The 19,044-nt window shown below is 39.8% G+C and overlaps 1 protein-coding gene across 14 annotated transcripts in view; it reads left to right on the top strand.

Annotated features, from left to right (window-relative positions):
- Positions 1-19,044, top strand: part of agrn (agrin) — a 244,172-nt gene that overhangs the window by 121,839 nt on the left and 103,289 nt on the right. The window lies entirely within an intron of this gene.

The following is a 19,044-nucleotide window of genomic DNA, read 5'->3' as shown; positions in this document are numbered from 1 at the left end:
TCATGACTGTTCAGGGATCGCGGTCCCTTTAAATGCTCTGAATGCGTGCTCACGTGGGACGCTTGTCAGCGCCATTTGCTTCTTGTGTTTACGTTCTATAAATAAATGGCACGCGCATTCGTGTGCTAAAAGTGAGAAGTTGTCTCTTGCAATTTCCACACCTGTTAAATTATATTACAGTGTTTCCCATACATTGGTTCACAATATCAACACTGCCCGCCACAAATATATTTTCCAAAAGGCTTTGACATCGTTGAATAAGTTGAGCACTGCACGTTTAATAGTCAAAACGCAGTGTTTTTATATGAATGTATCTTTGAAGGGAACCTATTGTCTTTAGAAAAGTTTCGATGTTATTTTCATTGAATCTTTCTTTATCTTTCCTGATAAAGCAGCGTTTATGAGCACTGCACTGGTTTGTTTACAGCCATTACCGGGTAAACCGCTATTTATGCCGCTCCTAAAGCGCCTCCTGCTGGCACCTCTTTGTAAACAGCATCATTTTGTGGGGCCTTGCAAACCTGAATTAACACTAGTGTGGAATTTTTCTACAATATTCACTCATGACAGTAAAATAGGGCATTCTAAGTCAATCTACTGCAGTATTTCCTCTCTCAATCAGTAGAAAATGTGGTTTACACCCAGTCATAAAATAACAATACCATCATATACCGTGAAACCGGTATAATTTAGAAAAATACCGTGATATACATTTTTGGTCATATCGCCCAGCACTACCTGCCATGAGGAAATACTCATGCTAAACCATAATGTATTGTAAGAAGAATGTTCTTGTATTTTCAAGCTGCTTTTAAGAAGAGCTAGTTAGGCATCTCAGTGATAGAAACCTCATCATTAGATTTGTATCAATATTTCAGTCACACTTTGAATCGTGGGGAGATGCCAGCAGGAGAGCCGTTTCAGATGCTGCATCTTATCACAACATGCGAAAGCGTGCAGATGTCATTTGCATTTCTCTTCATGCACTGCTTGCGTCTGTTTCTTAACCATCTCACTCATAGTCCTCTTTGCAAGTGCTGCATACATCTCCCTTTCTATCTGCCTGTCTTCTGCTTTGCTATTTGGTGAGTCTGCCGTAGGCTCGGCTGGATGAGATTGAGGTGTCTGCCATTGATGCCTGAGGAAGAGGCTCTGGATGGAGCCCAGCTAAGGTGAGAGCGCGTCTGGACGTGCAGCAGAAATCCCTGCAGCAACTCACTGCACTCTCCAAGCTGTCAGTGCTCCAGTTTGGTTGTCAAAATTTCAGGGTCGCCGTGATCAGAAGTCACATTGCAGTCTAGTGGCGCACTTTATAGAAAGGCTTATTTGGGAAGATTGCACTTCTCACTGTCAAATAAATCCAGTGTCTTCAAACTTCAAATGCAAGTTAAATTTAGCAGAATTGCAAAAGTATGTACTGTCATCTACACTCTCATAATGTTACAATCCATATGATTTTAAGCAGAATGTTCACACTGCTCTTTTCCATACAATGAAAAGGAGTAGGACAAAAGGTTCCCAGTGTCAAAAAGAAATTTATATCGAGCACCATTTTACTGAAAAAAAATACATTTTGTCATCATTTACTCACCCTCATGTCGTTTCAAACCTGTATGAATTTTTTTTTTTTCATGGAACAAATGATATTAGGCAGAATGTCCCAGGGGCTCTTTCCCACATAATGTAAGTGAATGGGGAACAGACACTGTAAAACTTCAAATCAGACAGGTTTGGAACGACATGAGGGTGAGTAAATGATCAAATGTTTTTGTTCATTTTTGGCAAAATTGACCTCTAAAGTTAGCTCTTGTCAGCATTCAGCCCATCCGTTGATAACATATTTTTAACAGTAGTTTATGCAGACCATTTCAGAAAGGCTTAATTGTTGGTATTTTATTTCCACTGCATTAAACATAATATTTCACACTGTGTTGAATATTTCAGAATGAATTTCAATGATTTTCTCTAAAGAGGTACCTATTCTATTCTTTAAAGTACCATTTGTGCATCTATTCTTGTGTGACTAGAAACTCATAAAGCATTGCCGGTCTTTTTTTCAAAGCTCGCATGACAATCCATACTCCTTTATGCGGTGTAATTGCGCAGATCTGAGAGCTCAAGTAATCATAATCAGTTATGGATAATTTTCAGTACAATGGCTGTTGTTTGTGAAGTTTTTCTCTATTTTGTCTCCAGCTGAACAGAAAGGCGCGAGTGAACTCAATCTCCTGTGATCCATTATACTGTCTTTGCGGTTACCCTGTAAAGTTCTCTCTGCTGCATAGTTCTTCATTTTTTTTTTATAAGATTACAAAATATTCTCAGAAATGAATTTGAGGGGTCAGTGCAGATCTATTTTCCAGTCAGACAGCAGCACCTGGAAACACTGCAGTCTTATCCATCACAGAAGAGAAACCGCCACCTTCAGACAGCTGGAAAGGAAAAAGGCAGTGCGTGGAAGCAGATATGGCTAGTTTGGCCCTGGCCTGTTGCGATATTGGCCGTGCAGGTCTCAGTTGAAGATAGTAGATCTGGAGATATGAGGTCTGTTTCACATCACATGGTGCCTTCTAGTTTACAGCCTTAGTTCCATACCACAGCGTCCTGCCGAAAACATGCAGTACGCTCTCAGATACTCGCGATTGAGGCCTCCGTCCTCAAAGAAATAACAGTTTTTGATGGGTTGCCTAACAACCTGCTGCTATATCGGATCACCCGTGCCACCCTGAGTTTAGACTGCTTTGCTCAATGCCGAAATTGAAGTCAAGTATTCGCTGCTCTTGGCCCCTCTTGCTGCACTTTTTCCCATAAGCCAAAAAATCTCTGCTCATGCATACGAGACGGAATGATAGCGGAGGCGTCTGGCTTTCGATGACATCATCGGGAGGGGGTTGAACTGAAGGAGGGGGTGCTTGTGTTGCATGTGGAAGCCTCCCAGAAAAGGAGATTATGTGTTAGAGTCGCCATATGCTCCCCTACCCCAGGTGACTACCGGCAAAACAGGAAGTGCCACCTTTTTAATAAGCGACGTAGTGCCTGCCAGCATCATATCAGTCACCAGGGTATAACCGTCAACTGTGCGTGTCTGTTTTACTCGATTATTAAGTTTTTGTGTTGAGGAAAAGAACAGATTTTTTATTTTAGACCTCTTTGGTTTGGCATAGACTTTGAATGCAAGCATAAAATGTCTGTTTTTTCGTTTGATGAGCAGCGGAAGCTTTTTTCCGGTGTCGATCAAGACTATTTTTAGATGTGGTTAAGATATTCATTATTGACGCCCAGACTTGAGGAAGATTTCAGTGAGGCTGATTGGGCGTGTGTATGTGTGTTAGGATGAATAATTAAAAGATGAGGTAATGCACTGACGGAGAGAGGGAAGGGGAAAATAAGTGAGAGTCACTGTAGATCTGTACTCTAGGCAGTGCCACATGAGGAACTCATTTCGCTAACGTGCAAGTTCAAACGTAGAAGCTATTTTGTCTGACATGTTTTTGTAGTAACTTATTTTGGGATTTGTCAGACCTTGCAAGTCTCATGTGTGTGTGTGTGTGCTGTCACACCTGAGTGCAGCTCTGATCAGATTGTCCGGCTTCTTCTAAAAGCTTTTTATGTCTGTTTCCTGAAAACACTCCATCTGTTTACCCATTTAATTAGTGACAGATGAATCAGATGATGCGTTCTGCAGTTAATATCATTTATTTTGTTCTGAGAGCATGTGGCTCTCCTGTTCCTGTTTTCAGTGTATGAATCTGCAAAGTGATATGTTTTCAAAATTGATTAGTTGCTAGGTTGCCTAGATGACTAATCTGTCTTAGAAATAAGTTGCGAATAATTAATTAGGCTAGTTTTGCATTCAGCAAAGCCTAATCTGACGCATTTCTTAAAGGGATAGTTCACCCAAAAATGAAAAATCATTTAATCAATGTCCTGTTGTTTCAAACTTGTATGACTTTATTTCTTGTGCAGAACACAAAAGAAGATTTTTTTTGTCCATACAATAAATTGAAGTTGAATTTGTTTGTGATTAGATATCAGTATGACTATAATAATTATTAGATTTAATATTTAATTATCATATATTATTAGTTATCATATTACTATTAATAATTATTATTATTATTAATATTACTAAATAAGAAATATCAATGTTGTAAAATTTCACTTTACAATAAAACAAGTATTAAATATTAATAATAATACTAACAATAATAATTTTATTTTACAGAATATCTGCAAAATTACAATGTCTTAATTTCTTCATTTTCAAATTTCAAAACATGAAGCTAATTTTTTGACCGAAAACAGCTAGAATCCCTTAAAGCTTCACTTTTGTTTACAACAGCCGGTTTATAAGCACTTTCTTATTATAAGTATGGGAAGATGCGGTTCAGTTTGTGTTCCCAAATACACGTTATAAGCGACCCAAATTCAGAGCAGATGCAGAAATGAGTTAGTTTGGAGAAGCATTTACTGAAAACCAAGCCTCTCTGAGACACTGCAAACACTGGCGGATCATGAGCTGCTCGCTTGTAAGAACAAAAGAACAATGCATATCGTGTGTAAGAACGCAGCAGAACATTTATTTATCTAATTAAATCAGTCTTGGCGATTCGATAATTGCACTAAGCCATATCGGGATTTCGGTTTTACAGCCATGTTGGGTTTTTAGTGTGCTACCCATCTAGAGAAGCTAAGCATAGTGCATGCTTATACAATTACTGTACATGGTAAACCTCACAGATCGGCTAATTGGATGACTGTCCGACCAGTCAGGTAGTGTGTTTCACAATCTGTATTCACATGAAAAAGATTTAAAATGTGATTAGTAATAATCTGGTTTGAATAAAGCCACTCTGTGAACGCTCACATATTGAATATTCACTTTTCCCCCCAGTTCTCTTGAATCACATTAGATTACAGTTAGCATTGTTGTTCACACAAGACCAGAGCCTTTTCCCTCAGAAGTTATCCGGTGGTCTTGAACTCTTAGCATTGCTTCATTCTGTCACTTTTTTTTCTTTTCTAAGTGTGCCATTAACCTCTCAAATAAACCTACGGGAGGTAAACGGGTGATTTCTGCTGCCATATTACACTGGTAACCAGTGACACTAGATTTTTGTTGAGAAACTGGCGGCTAATTGCTAAAGGATAATTCACACCAAGAACAATAACTATAACTATAAGGTTATAATCGTTCTAATTCTATGAAAATAAGGAAGTCCCCACTACAACCAACTATAACGGCACAAAGTATATTGTTGGAATCTCTTTAATTACATATTTGTTCTAGCTGTTGAACAATAAAATCATCGACAGCCAATCAGAATCCACCGACTTTAAAGACCACAAGCATTTAAAGCGGCAGATAACATAACTGCAGAGCACGCTTTTTAATAAACAGAACTTTATTGTTTGGACACTAATATAATTTTTTTGTTATAGTTTTTGTTCTTGGTGTGAATGTGCCTTAAATGTGTTTACATTCCGGATTAGTCTGATTATAATAATAGTCTGTGTTATCTGCTTAAACTGTAAGTGAAACAAAAATGTAAACATGTTTTTCTTGTGTTGTTAAGCATTTAAAAATAGGATTTATTTTGAGCTGATTTTGATAGTTATCAATGTTTGATTGTACACCAACAGCTCAGTCTACAAACTCCCCTCAGATTCTGCAATGCATGCTTTCCATGCCACTGTGTGCAGGACTGTTGACTGCATTAGCATGTTGTTAGCATTCTGCCATCAGCTGGAGCACGAATGGATGTCATCTTCCTTACCGTCTGCTGCGAGACTTGTCGTGTGCTGTTCAGCTACGAGATCTCTGTATTCCTAGCTCTCGATCGTCGTTACCGTTTCTAGACTTAAGCATTTACGTTATTGATTTTGGCTTTAGATTGGTAAAATGTAATAAATACCTGCATTGACTTTCAGATCAATGTATTGACATCCGAGACACATTGTATTTAGAAGCAGTAGTCTAAGTCAGTCTCGGGAAGAGATTTGTGGGAAAAGATCAATGCAAGTGGCTATATGTGCTTAGCCCTTAACAACAGAATGAGTAGCGCTTTTAAGCTAATGCCAGAAAATGCAATTATGTTTCAATAGTGACCTCAGACGATGTCTGTGGATCAAATACAATGCGTGCTTGCATACTCAGCATGAATACTACCTAGCAGACGCGATTTCATTTAATTCCGAAGTCATTTGACTTCACACACTGGTGCTCGCTTGCTAATTTAACTCGCTCCCACCTGCTGTTGGCAAAAGTATGTGTAATTGTTTTAGTTTAGAGCTGTATTTTATGATAAACGCAAATGTGAGGCAGATGAATATGAATGTTCTGTCTGGGTGTCTCCAATCCATCGAGTCAGCTTACAGATGAGGCCCAGCTGGAGCCAGGAAGGACCCAGACCGGTCGGCATGGCAACCTCAGCACCAAACCGCTCATGCAACATTTATTCTGACCTTTTATTTGTCTGGCTTTGGCCCTCTCGTGGCCCTTTTGCGTCACCCTCGACCCCTGTGCGAAGTTCTAGGGCCTCATAGAGGTGTGTCTCCTCTCACCTTGTCTCTCCATTCAAACCCGCCTCAACCACATGCCGCCTCATTCAGCTTTAATAAGTGTCAACATGCTACCAACAGCAGTGCGGGGGAGGGAGAGAGAAATATGATCTGCTTTAGAGAGAGACGTATGGAGAAAATGACCTCAATCTAGAAGGAAAAGAGGCTGTGTTTGTCTGTTTGACTTTGAGAATGTGGAGGAGATAATTATACCAAATCACACCTGGATTCAGGCATTGCGGAAAACAATAACCGTTTTTTTTTTGTTTTTTTTTGGCTCATTCTTTTTTGTTAATTAAAATATTGCAATATTTTTTCATTTAAAAAATGTGTTTGTGTGTATATTGTCAGGGTGTAGGTGAAGGGAAGAGGCGATGACTCAATGCAGAGTTGTAGGCTTTTTATTTAATAATAAAATAAAACAAATCGAACAAAAACTACCGCAAGGGGGGAAAACACAACCGGCAGCTGGACTGAGCAGGCAAGGCAACACATGACGGGAACATTAGATGACAAACTGGCACAGGACACTATGGCTGTGTCCGAAATCGCACACTCTCTTGAGTAGGTACTTATTCTGAATAAGTAATTACTTCACGGGCGCTACAAAAAGTATGTTCTATATAGTATGAATGTGTGTAGTATGTAGTGCTGGTGTTGTAAATATCAGCATGGCTGAGATCAGCCTCTGCTGTTGGCAGCAGCCGTGATATTTAGTTTAACAGCACTTTTGCTTGTGTGATATGGCTTAAGTAATATTCTTTCAAGATGGTGAATGATAGTTAATTGTTCGAATTTATTAGATAACAACTGATATCCTTGATAGCATTTTTCTGCCACATGGAGCCATTCATCATTTAAAATGCTCAAATTTGAGAGGTCCCCACATTCAGGGCACTTTCATCTATTTCAACATTAGCATCTATCACAAGCAATTGCTGAATGGCCATTCGCTTTACCTGACTGCTAGTCCCATCAATCAGTGAAAAAAGGGTAATTCATTCAGTTCAAGTGCACTTAATGCAGATCACATCAAATTCTTGAATATGTGACATTTGCTGCCTAAAAATGCCATTAATTCTCTATGCTTTTGAGTCAGCCTTTGTGGGACTGCTCACAGAGGATATTTTTGTACCCAATTCGATTCGACATTATCCCTACTGGTAACTTGCCTTAATGTGCCACCCTAATCAACCAGGGATATATTTAATTTTGCATAATTACTTCATCATGCCATTGGGGAGAGGTGGGGGCATGAGGAAGAGATATCCGCCAGGATTTTATTCTGACTCAGAGCACAATCCTATCTGTCATCCTTCACTACACATGCTGCAAATCAGAGAGGAGAGCAGTTTTATACAGGCAAGAAGAAAAGAGATGAAACCGAGAGTGAGAGTTGGGGGAAAGGGGAGATATTTTGAAAATTGGCTCTTTGTGTATAATTACTTTCCAATTGTGTCAAGCCTTGTGTTCTTGGCCATCAGTCTGATTGTTACTCCTGAAGTAGAATCAAGTGAAAGAAAGAATGGGAGTAAAGGCTTCATTCTAAAGGGAGTAAACACTTCACCACGGCTGTGTTGTAGTTAAACTAGATTAGGTGATCGCAACCTTTTTTGGTCTGCAACCCATTTTTTAGGTTCCAAAATTCTTGCGACCCCACACATCACAGAATTTAGTGGATCTTACAGGCCAAATTACACTACAAATTAAAATGAGACCTACAAATTACGTTTATAAGAGTAGCACTACTTTTTCATTTTACTACTATATCATTTTATGGTTATTTCCTCCATAACAAGAACAATAACAAATAATGTCATTGGCACTCACCCTCTCTAATGGAAAGACTGGGCTTAGTAAAAGTATGACATTTGGATCATTATTTGGTCTTGCTGTAAAAGTGCTGAATTCCTGTGTTTCTCAACCTTTTTGAATCCAAGGCCACCATTATCCATGGCAATGGGAGTATCATTTAAAATAAGAAATAAGATATTACTTCAAGTGAGCTATTTTATTTTATTTTAGTTTTTTATTGTTTAGCATTTTTAATTACAATTATTTTTAGGTACAGTAATTAATTAGTTTTAGTAATTAATTTTTACATTATTTTGAAATATTTTAAAATAAATATCACAATTATGAATTAATTACAATGGTATAATTAATTATAAGTTATATTATTAATATTATAAATTATTGTAAGTAATCTTGCATAAATTTGCTGAGGCCCCCTGATTGGACACCACTGGTAAATTGTGCTATAAATAAGTCCTAGAATTACTTGTTCCAGTATTTCAGTAGTCATAAAAAAGTAGAAGATCAGTACGACCAGGTGGGGTCATAACCACAAGGTTGTAAACCTCTAACATAGATATATATGTGGTAAAAGTTAAGGCCATTGTCAGTATTCCTTGTACTTTGAGGGACAATGACTTGCTTGCAGAAAGCTTTCATGTGTAAAGTGCCTTTGGTAGTTGTCCAGCAAAGGTTGTTTTATTGTTGAGGCTGGATTACGGTGAAAACCGAGTGCCTGTTACCTGTTCCAGTGTCTGATCATGCCATTACACTAATGCCTGAGCTCTTGGGAAAGTCAGTTGCACTACTGAACTATGGACAATGAAGTCTGCAATGGCTTTGGCATTCGTTTCAGCCCAATGCAAGATTTGTTCCTTCCTGTTGGATCTATTTCAGGACTAGCGTAAATCCTCATGTAGTCATGGTCCTCTTGGCCTCTTTAAACAAGTGAAAGTAGGGGAGAATTTCATGATATAAAACCCACTCAGTAGACTGTGTTTTAGGGTGAGTGATGGGGGCCCAGGGGCCGACATTATGCTGGGTGGTTTGAAGCGTCAGTACATGTTACAAGAGCCAACATTGATTCTACAGAGACCCTCGAGACCATGTCAATCTCCACCTGTCCATTCCACCACCAAACAATTCAAGTCAATCTTCTGGAGAACTCTCCATTGGGTTTCTTTCGAAAGCTAGGGCGCTTAAGACCTCAGCCGGTCTCTTTCGTTTTCCACTCCATTTACTCACACTCATGTCGTACCAAAGCTTTCTTTTCTACTGCTGAATACAAAAGAAGATATTTTGAAGAAAGTTTTAACTGTTTTTATCTATGTAATGAAAGCCAGTAGAGTTCAAAACAACACTGGACCCCAATGAGTCTTCTTTTGTGTTCCACAGAAAAAAAATGTCACACAGGTTTGGAACGACATAAGAGTGAGTAAATGATGATATAATTTTCATGTTTGGGTGAACTATCCCTTTAACAGATGCAGTATCTTCCTCGTTGGTGACCGTGAAAGATGGGAGAAGCCTTGTAATAGTGTTTGCGAGTAAATCCATGGCTTCGGTTGCAGTGGAAGCGCATATGTTGAGTGAAAAGGAGAGGAAAGAGGCTTTTTAAAGCAAGGTCAGATCTTGGGGTGGGTGTTAGCCTTCTTTCCTCTTTCTTTCTCTCAGTCTCACTCTCTCTCACAAATAGAGGAGAGAGAATTGCTAGTGTTACTGGTGTGATGGGGGTGTACAACTCCATCTGTTCACTACATGATGGAAACCTGTCAGGGAATTGAGACAGCACCATTCGCAGCTGCCACCGAGCCATGGACAGTGCGGTAACATGCTGCCAAGAGCTACTGAAGGGTTGGGTTTAGGAGATGGGTTGGAGTAGCCTTCACTAAAGGGTGGACACTACACGGGCAGCGTTTCTTCACCATGGTAATTGGCTTTAGTATGCCCTACTGGGACGGTCTGCATCAAAGACAGAGCTGAGCTCTGATCTGGAGCTCATGATGCTCTGGCCTTCGCCTGATGGTCTTGTTTGTCATCCTCGCTCCCTTTCTTTTGCTGACTGTCGCTCAGATCGTAACTTCTCTCCCACATTTTCACATCACAGACACTCTTTTTTAATGATATCATTAGCTAAATCCCCCTTCTTCTGGCAAATCCCAATCGGAAGGCCCCAATAAAAGCGGGATATGCAGGGACATTCAAGGAGAGGAAGGTCACATAGGGAGGCGGAAGAGGATTATATTAACGCTTTGAAATATGCAAGGAACAAGGAATAGTGGACACTTCCCCCACCTTCTCCTGATCTGATGGTTTTCGGATGTATTAATGACTCCAGCTGACTCCAAACTCACGAACAGCAGCTTTATCGATGCAAGCACAAATAATGGCATGTTACTATTTCGGCATCATAAATCACACAGCGTTTAGGCCTCATCATGCGGTTGTCTTTTGATGGGAAGAATTCAGCTAATTGGAGAGGAATGCAATTTAATTAGCACATGCCGAAAATGCTTTAGCGGTAAGCGGCAAGGTATATGTTACAGTTTCTAACATGCTTTTTTCTGGTTTTCATTGCCTCATTGTTTTTTTGTAAAGAGTGCAGACTTCTGTTCTATCATCTATAATTACATGAAAATGCATTGACTGCACAAAGAGTTGGGGTGAATCTCTTGAAAGCCTGTGAACCAGACTCATTGGAAAATCAAAAAGCCTCAGAAAGGAAATGCAGAATAGTTTTCTCTGCTCTTCATTGGTTGACTTTTGAAGGCTAGATTACCTGTACAACGACACAATAACAAACTCGCAGGGCAATAATAAAAAGGAGAGAGCTTAAAAGCCAGAGGGGACTTTGATGATGATTCATTTTGTTCTTGTTTTTACAGGGCAAAACTCTTGACCGTTGGGTTTTTTCTTTTCTAACTCTGGAGAGTTACCATGTTTTGAATTTTTGTCCTTATAGGACGCTACACAGAAGACAGGCTGCATTTGATGGATGCACAATGCGGTTTACTTTGATTTCAGGAAAATAGCCCGATCGTATTCTGCACTTACCTTTTAGAGTTATTAAGTAAGAAAGGAAGAGGGAGAAGGGGGAATAAAAAAGGAAAAACAATGACAGCGGCTAAAACGAGCTCTCTTATTGTGAAATACTGGGTGGCTTTTAATGGGTTTTATTTTGCACTTACTTGTTCTTTGGTTGGGAGGGCAGGTCACATTTTATCCAGGCAGCCTGCTCATTTACTTTCTCACTTTCTTTCTCCCCTGCCTCGGCCAGCTGTAAGTGCGATAGAAAGAAAAAGAGAAAATGAAGTGATTTGTGGAGGTATTGATCGGCAGCGAGGTTATTGATCAGGGTGTTGCAGGAGATGGAGAAGGTTGGGGTTGGCGGGCTGAGCGACTCTCTGTCTGGCTGGCATAAATGGGCACTGGCTGACCCTGCTGTTAGCCCAAACACCCCCTCCAACAGACCACAGCTGCTGACCTCCACTGTGACATGAGGGCGTGGTTATGGCCAAGCTCTGTTTATCTAAATTACGCTGATGACATGTGGTGGTTTCAGGAATAAATTGCACGTAGACTGGCACATGATAAATTCTAGTTGAAGCAATCCAATATCGTAAATGACCAGTTTTCCTCAATCAGGAACTAAAATTGGAAGCATTTGAATCAAACTGAAAAAAGAAAACAATTATACAATGGCAGGATTTGAAGTTGATGACGATTGGCATAGTCTGTGGGGGGTGGGGGGACCCATTTGGATTGGCTAAATATATTGGAAAACTATTTACTAAGTATTAATTGTGCCCAATGATTCATTTGCACACACAGTCTGCTTTGTTGAAGTGCCAGAAATAACTAAAGGATTTTATGCAGTTTCTCATCTTTCAGATCAGATCGGAGTGCTAAGTTGTGGAGGATGCTACAGTCCACCACGATCTAGCATACTTTCCTGGGACTGTACTGTATTGTTCTATCACTGTGATCCAAAAACCTGAGGGCATTTTCACACCTGGCTCGTTTGGAGCATTTGTTTCGGAACCTGGTGCGATTTCTCCCTTAGTTCGGTTTGTTTAGGCAACAACACGGCAATAACGCTCGGGTCCACATCAAAACAGTCACTCCGAGTAATTTTTTTTTTTTACGAACTATCCATTTAAATGTAATCTTTATCAGATCATAAAAAAAATCATAATTTTCATTATTTCTGTTCATTGGGGCAGGGAGTGTGTGTGTGTGGGGGGGGGGTTAGCCTTCTTTTCAACAGAATTTGTTTAATTTTCTGTTCATAATTTCTGTTATAAATGAGCATTTAAAATTGTATTTGTTTGTTTGTTTTTATACACAATAGTACCGGTATACAATTTTACTGTCAATCATTATTGGCCATAACATCAAAAAATTATTAGTGGCCTTGTCATTTTCATCCAGAATTGATATTGTTTCGTCACTAGTTTGATTATCATTTTAATGAATTACTGCAGCCATGATCAACTGAAAATGTACACAAGCAAATGAAATTAAATGAAATTCTGTTTTCTGCTGGCTGTAATAGTGAAATGTTAATTGCACATCGCTATTTCAGTGCATTAACAAGTTGTTAAATTGGATTGCTGGTGGTTAGTCAAATAAAAACACTTAATTGTTTGTTATTCACACACTGTGGGCCAGATGTACTAACGCTTTTGCGCCCACTTCAGGCGTATTTGTTTCGAAAAGTGCGGATAAAACCATGGCGAGGTATGTACGAACGGGACGCACCGAGATGAAAGTGCAGACTGCCTGTCGCGGGAACTGAAAATGGCAAAATGCGCTTTTCGTGTCATGCATATGCATTCATGGGATTGTCAAGAGGAAAGTGGGAGTGTCACATAAAGAGATGGGAGGGGAAGCGTAAACTGCACCTAATTATGTATTACGCGTTATGTACAGAAAAAGCCGGTGAAAGCGATCCTCTATTTTGCGCTGAAAATTCTCCGCCTCTTAAAAGCAGGTGTAACTTAGGAAGCGGGTTTCCTGGCATATGCCTCCTGGTAAAATGGCAGCAGTAATCCGAGCAAGACAAAGACATAGGCTAAGGAGACGAGCTGAAAAGATTTTTGCCACAAGAATCACACTTTTTCAGTTGATTGAAAACGAAATCATTAACCGTTACAGATTAAGCAGCTACGCAATATTACAGTTACTGGAAGAAATCAAAGATGACATCGAATCTCCGACTCAGCATTCACATTCCATTCCAGCAGTTGTTAAACTCCTCGCTACATTACAATTATTGGCACCAGGATCATTTCATAGAGTCATAGCATCAGCAGTGAGAGGAGGAGGCCCATTCAATTGCGCGTTTAAATACGCGCAATTTACGGTATAGTGGGTGGGGACAGGCGCTGATTACCTGATGAACTGCAGGTTTGGTACATAACACGCACACTGCGGTTTCACATGAAGCGCTTTCTGCATCTTGGCCATGGCGCTATTAACGCTGTGTTCGCAAATGTACGTACATCTGGCCCTGTGTGTGTGCGTGCTTGCGTGCGTGTTGCAATGCCATGTTTAGTGAATTCGCCCCCTGTTGTACTGTAATTTAGCAGATTTGTGTATAGATACTGGAGCTGTTTTGGTGTTCCTGCGGGTGTAGCATGAAGCCATCTGGCTATGGCTTGGATTTGGTCCAGAAGAGATGCCATAGACCCCCAGAGGGCTCCCATTATTGAACACTTTCGATCCCGCCCCCTTCACCAAATGCAATGTCTCACTGAATTTCAGAAAACATGTACTCTCACTCTTCATTTTCCCCCAAAGCACATAATAATGTGGATGGACTAAGGGGCAGATCAGAGGGAGCGCTGGGAATGTGTGTACACAGTGCAAAGGTGGATGTGCATAAAAGCGTGTTCAGAGAGAGTGAGAGAGGAAGACACACTCATCCTCAACATACTTGCTCCGGACGGCTTTAAATAATAGAATCTTGTGTAGCGTCGCTGTCAGGCGCTGGTGACTTATTCATGTATATTTCAGGAAGTTGTAATAATTTCACTCCTTGTCTGCTTTCCTCTGTGCTTTCCTTTGTGCCAGAGATGAAATTCTGACAGAGTAGGTCCTACTCTCAGGTCTCCATTTTTAATACTTGAGAAGTGCTAGTTTTTGCATTAAGAACCACCCACTGACTGACATTTAGAGTGACTAACCCGTTTATTTTATTTTTATGTGCTGTTTAGGGGCAGGTTTGTAGGATTCTTATTGTAAATATCTAGTTTACTTGCTAACCTTTGCAGTGCAAACCTCCAAAGGTTGTTTATTCTTTAAGAAAAAGGAAAACACTCTCCCAGGGCCTTCCATCCATATCCCTGACCGCTCTTTCATCATAGATTTAACTGTCCAGGACCACAGTGGCCTTTGCTAGACCACTGGGCTGTCCCTCGTAAAAGTCCCTCGCATTTCTGAGTATCTTCTTTTCATGTACAGTGCTTCTACATTCTGGCTCTTCTCTCTGTTCCTTGCCCTTTGTCTGTGATGTGTAGGAGAGTTTTAACCAAGAGTCATCGCTGGTAAATAAGTTCAGCGAGGTTTAAGCCGGGGTCAAGGCCTCGAGCTGGCGGGATCGAGCAAAGAGAGGGAGAGGAATTGATTGGGCTTTTATATGTGGAAATTGAGAAAATAGAGGGTGTCTTTGGCGTGACCTGCCCTTGCCCACTGTACTATCTATAGCTACAGAGAAACAAAATAACACCAGGTTTTATATTTGTTTTTCTTTTTCCCCCAACTCTTCATTTTAGTTTTAATAAAACATAATGAAATGGAAGGACATGGAGAAAGAGTGTGAAAGTGAAGAAAATGGACAGGGCGGGAGGGGAGCCCTGTTGGAAGTTAGATCAGTTGATGGTAGATCAGTTATACCAGCTTAAACCAGTTACGAGCATGATAGGAGAACTTAACCAGTCTTGAAAACCCATTAGACCAGGCTTTGGACAGGTTAGGAGTCCAGTAAGACCAGTTCAAAAGACCAGGAAAAAAGTTTGTTTACGCTGTTTTAGTAGTTTCATTTATTTATTATTATTTTAAACAGACAGATGATCTAAAAAAATAGCTGAGGAGTATATATTGCAGAAAACTTAAGTCCTTAGTAGTTACTTGACTGGAGTTCCAGCAGATATTCACTGTGTGTAAGGTCGAAACTGTTTATAACTGCTGTGCAGACTAGTCGATAACTTTATCAGACAGTAAACACTGTGAGATCTGTTAGGAAGCCTCTGGGATTTACGTACAACCCGTTATAATGGAGTCTGCTTATTCTACCAGACACAGATTGTTCGTCTCTCTCAGTCTGTTTTAGTTATTGTAGAGTTCTGTAGAGCAAAACTGATGCTGTGTTTGTCTCACTGTGAGTCAATGGTCATGGTCTCCAGAGTGTTTCTCCATTACTCATGCACAGAGGTATCACACGTACCCCTGGTGGTCTTGCTATAAATGAGATTTTTATAATAATATCTCAGAAAATGGATGTCTCCCAGGAGATGAACGTGTCCTCACTGACACAAACAGGCCATTATTCCTCAGCCATTTATTTAGCGACCAAATAATGTGTTTTGATATCTTTTTAGTATTGCTTTTTTTTTTGTGTGTGTCTAACGTACCCCCACAGCACCATCACCGGACCATCATTTTGCATTATCATTAATATTGTTCAAATGAAATTATTCCAGTGACTCACTTTTAAGCTAAAAACAATCAATAATGAGGGTGAAAAACAGTCACATAAAGAAGCTTCCTCAACTAATGCAACTTATCAAAACACAGAATCTAAATCAGAAAAGGCATTTAGTTGGACAGTCGTTAGATAGAATTATAAATTCTCTATGCATACTCAAATAAAAGTTGATTCATATAAAATCCAATTTGGAACGCACCAATATACTGTATTTGAAGCCTTGAGCTTCCATCCGTACAAGTTAACGCACATCTACAGTATATGTGCGAATGGGCCCATTGTAAAACCGACGTCTTTTCCCCATTGATTCTAGGGCTGTTGTCATGGCAACATGGCTGTGGCACCACATGGATGGAAAATGAGCGTGAAACTCAAAACGCCTAGGCTGACATCATGGCAGAAATGTGCAGCCACAAGAAGACTCAACTCACACTTCCACATAACGCAGGTTGCGAAAGACATGGGTACCTAATGCATATATAATGAGCTACATGTGCTGAAGGACTAGCAGTTTTACTTAATGCGTAATTGCCACAATTTCAGCCATTCAGAGCTAGAGATGCTTCTATAATCAAATTCTGCCTGTTAGCCGTATAAGCTGATGAATATATTCTTATAGCCAATAACTGGTGGTGGTCAAATTCTATACTGTTTTCTCTAAAAAAATAAAACTCTGAAATCTAGAATCAATCATTTTAAATGCTATACGAGTGAAATTATGTATCACAACATCATATACAATGTTGAAAATGGATATTCATTTAGAGATTTGCTAAAGATTACATTTAAGTAAACTTAATATGATGGCAAATGTATACATCCTGATATATATATATATATATATATATATATATATATATTCTAAATATTGACCAAAAATGTAATGAATTTAAATGTCTCTAAAATCTTGCCAATAACCAATATGTTACTGATACATGGTGCTATCCAATATCATGTTCTATTTAATGTTAAATGCACAGGTCCAAAAAATGAGGTGTAGTATTTTGGACCAGTGAGATTCTAGCTAGCTTAAAATAGAAAACAGGAGATCGACAAAACAGCTAGTTAGGACAAAAACAATTTACATTAAAGCTTTTTTCACTTCCGTATGGTGTTTCTGGTTAGGACAGAGTATAAATGTCTGGATGGAGCATCTGTGTAGATTTTGGCTGTTTGTTTGGTGTGCTGCAAATAAAAGAGTGCTTAATGTGAATTTCAACAGAGGCGCAGGTGTTCGAACACTTGACGTGAAGTCATGCGGAATGTGAAATGAATAAATGATTGATAAACTACACATATGCATGAAAATCTGTGGTCTGTCTCACTTGAGAATCACACACTGTGGAAAAGCTTTCTCGTTCTTTGTTTTATATTCTCGGTGATGGAAAATATGAAATGAAAAGTGATGGAATGGACTTGGGGGTGCACACACACCTTCAAAAGCATTAGTAGATGTTTCACATGCATGCATTATTGAGACATGAATATGCATCGCTCCGACACTCAGGACCTGTCACGCTCACAGTCTTTATTTAGCATGGTTGTGTGCTGCAGTATAGTGTGTTTCTCTGGGGCTCAGAGTCACAGACCGTTCAGACACTGACCCTAGATCCAGGTGGTCTACTCTATTATTACATCTATAATTGATAATGCTCAACAGCCACTAGGTTTAAACGCTTGATTTATCTGTGCATAGCACACAGTCCACAGCCATTCATACATATAAGTCACTATACTAGCATTGACCTCTTATGTGGTATGTTCATTTACACTGTTAAAAAAATAAATGTTTTTCCAGTAAAAATGTATCAATAATAATTTGTATTAAGCGTCTGCATCTTTCTTTTCAGTTTCTTTCTTTGTTTTTTTCTGAACATTAATTTATACAGTGTAAGATAATAGGAATAACACCAGCCTCTTTAATTAGTCTCTAGACACGCGACTGAAGAGTGCGCCTCCAGGAAGTGCTGTCCTTCGCAGGCCAATCCCACTGAGATCCGCAGGCTTTCACGGAGTCTGTATGACTGTGTCCTCAAGTTGTTGGTTTTGACCTGATTTACTCAGAATCAACAAAGAGCCGGTCCGCCACAGTGCTGCGGTGAATCTCAAACAGGCGCAGAGGTGACAAGCACTGTGTAGGAGACACCAGTGGGCAGGTGTGCATGTCGGATTGACAGCGGAGTTCAAATGCAACCCTCCACACGCCTCAAGCTCACGTGTGCACGCTCATCCACATGTTCCACATGTGTGACTGTGTAGGTAGCCGCTGGTCACTGATAAAAACGGGGGCGGGGTGGGGGGGGTAAGCCCATTGCATACATCAGGTGGCTGTCAGTCAGTTTTTGACACTCTTGCCATAGTGGGCCTTGCCTGAGGGAATTATGGAAGTTTGTGTTTTGATGGCAGTTGTGAGACAAGAAAGCAATAGAACGAGACAGTCTCAGAGGAGTTAACACAGATTCTTACCTGTCAATATGAGAAAGGAGAGAAAAGTTGTATGTGTGTGTGTGTGTTTGTGTGTTCTTGTATGAAGTGAAGTCAGTGATCAGGAACAGCTAGACAGATCCTGGAGCGGTCATGCCACCCTGTCTGGACCTGTTCTGGTAGTCTGTGATAAGAAAAAGAGTGTGTTTTTTTAAAGATCACTCATCAACGGTCAGGTCTTCTCAGCAGCGTGCTTGTTTTGAGGCTGTTCTTGCATTGATTTGGAATTTGAAAGTAACTGTAATGCTGTACATATCCTTAGACAGAAGCTTTTAAGTCATAGTTCAGCCAAAAATGGAAATTCGATCATTTACTGAAAATCATATAGAATCTACCCAACTTTACGAATTTGGCTTCTGCGAACCACCAGAAATGTGAAAGGGTCTATGAAGAAGGACTGCCACTTTCAGGTTTCAAAAATAACACAGAAGCATTATAAAAATATTAGAAATGTAGTCCATAATACTCACGCTGTGTGTTCCAAGTCGTCTGGAATA

This window comes from Rhinichthys klamathensis, unplaced genomic scaffold (genome assembly GCF_029890125.1).
Source record: "Rhinichthys klamathensis goyatoka isolate OS25496 unplaced genomic scaffold, OSU_Roscu_1.1 h1tg000269l_1, whole genome shotgun sequence".
Classification (NCBI taxonomy): Eukaryota; Metazoa; Chordata; class Actinopteri; order Cypriniformes; family Leuciscidae; genus Rhinichthys; species Rhinichthys klamathensis.
The sequence above is the reverse complement of the archived record's forward strand: the minus strand, read 5'-3'. Positions and strand labels throughout refer to the sequence as shown.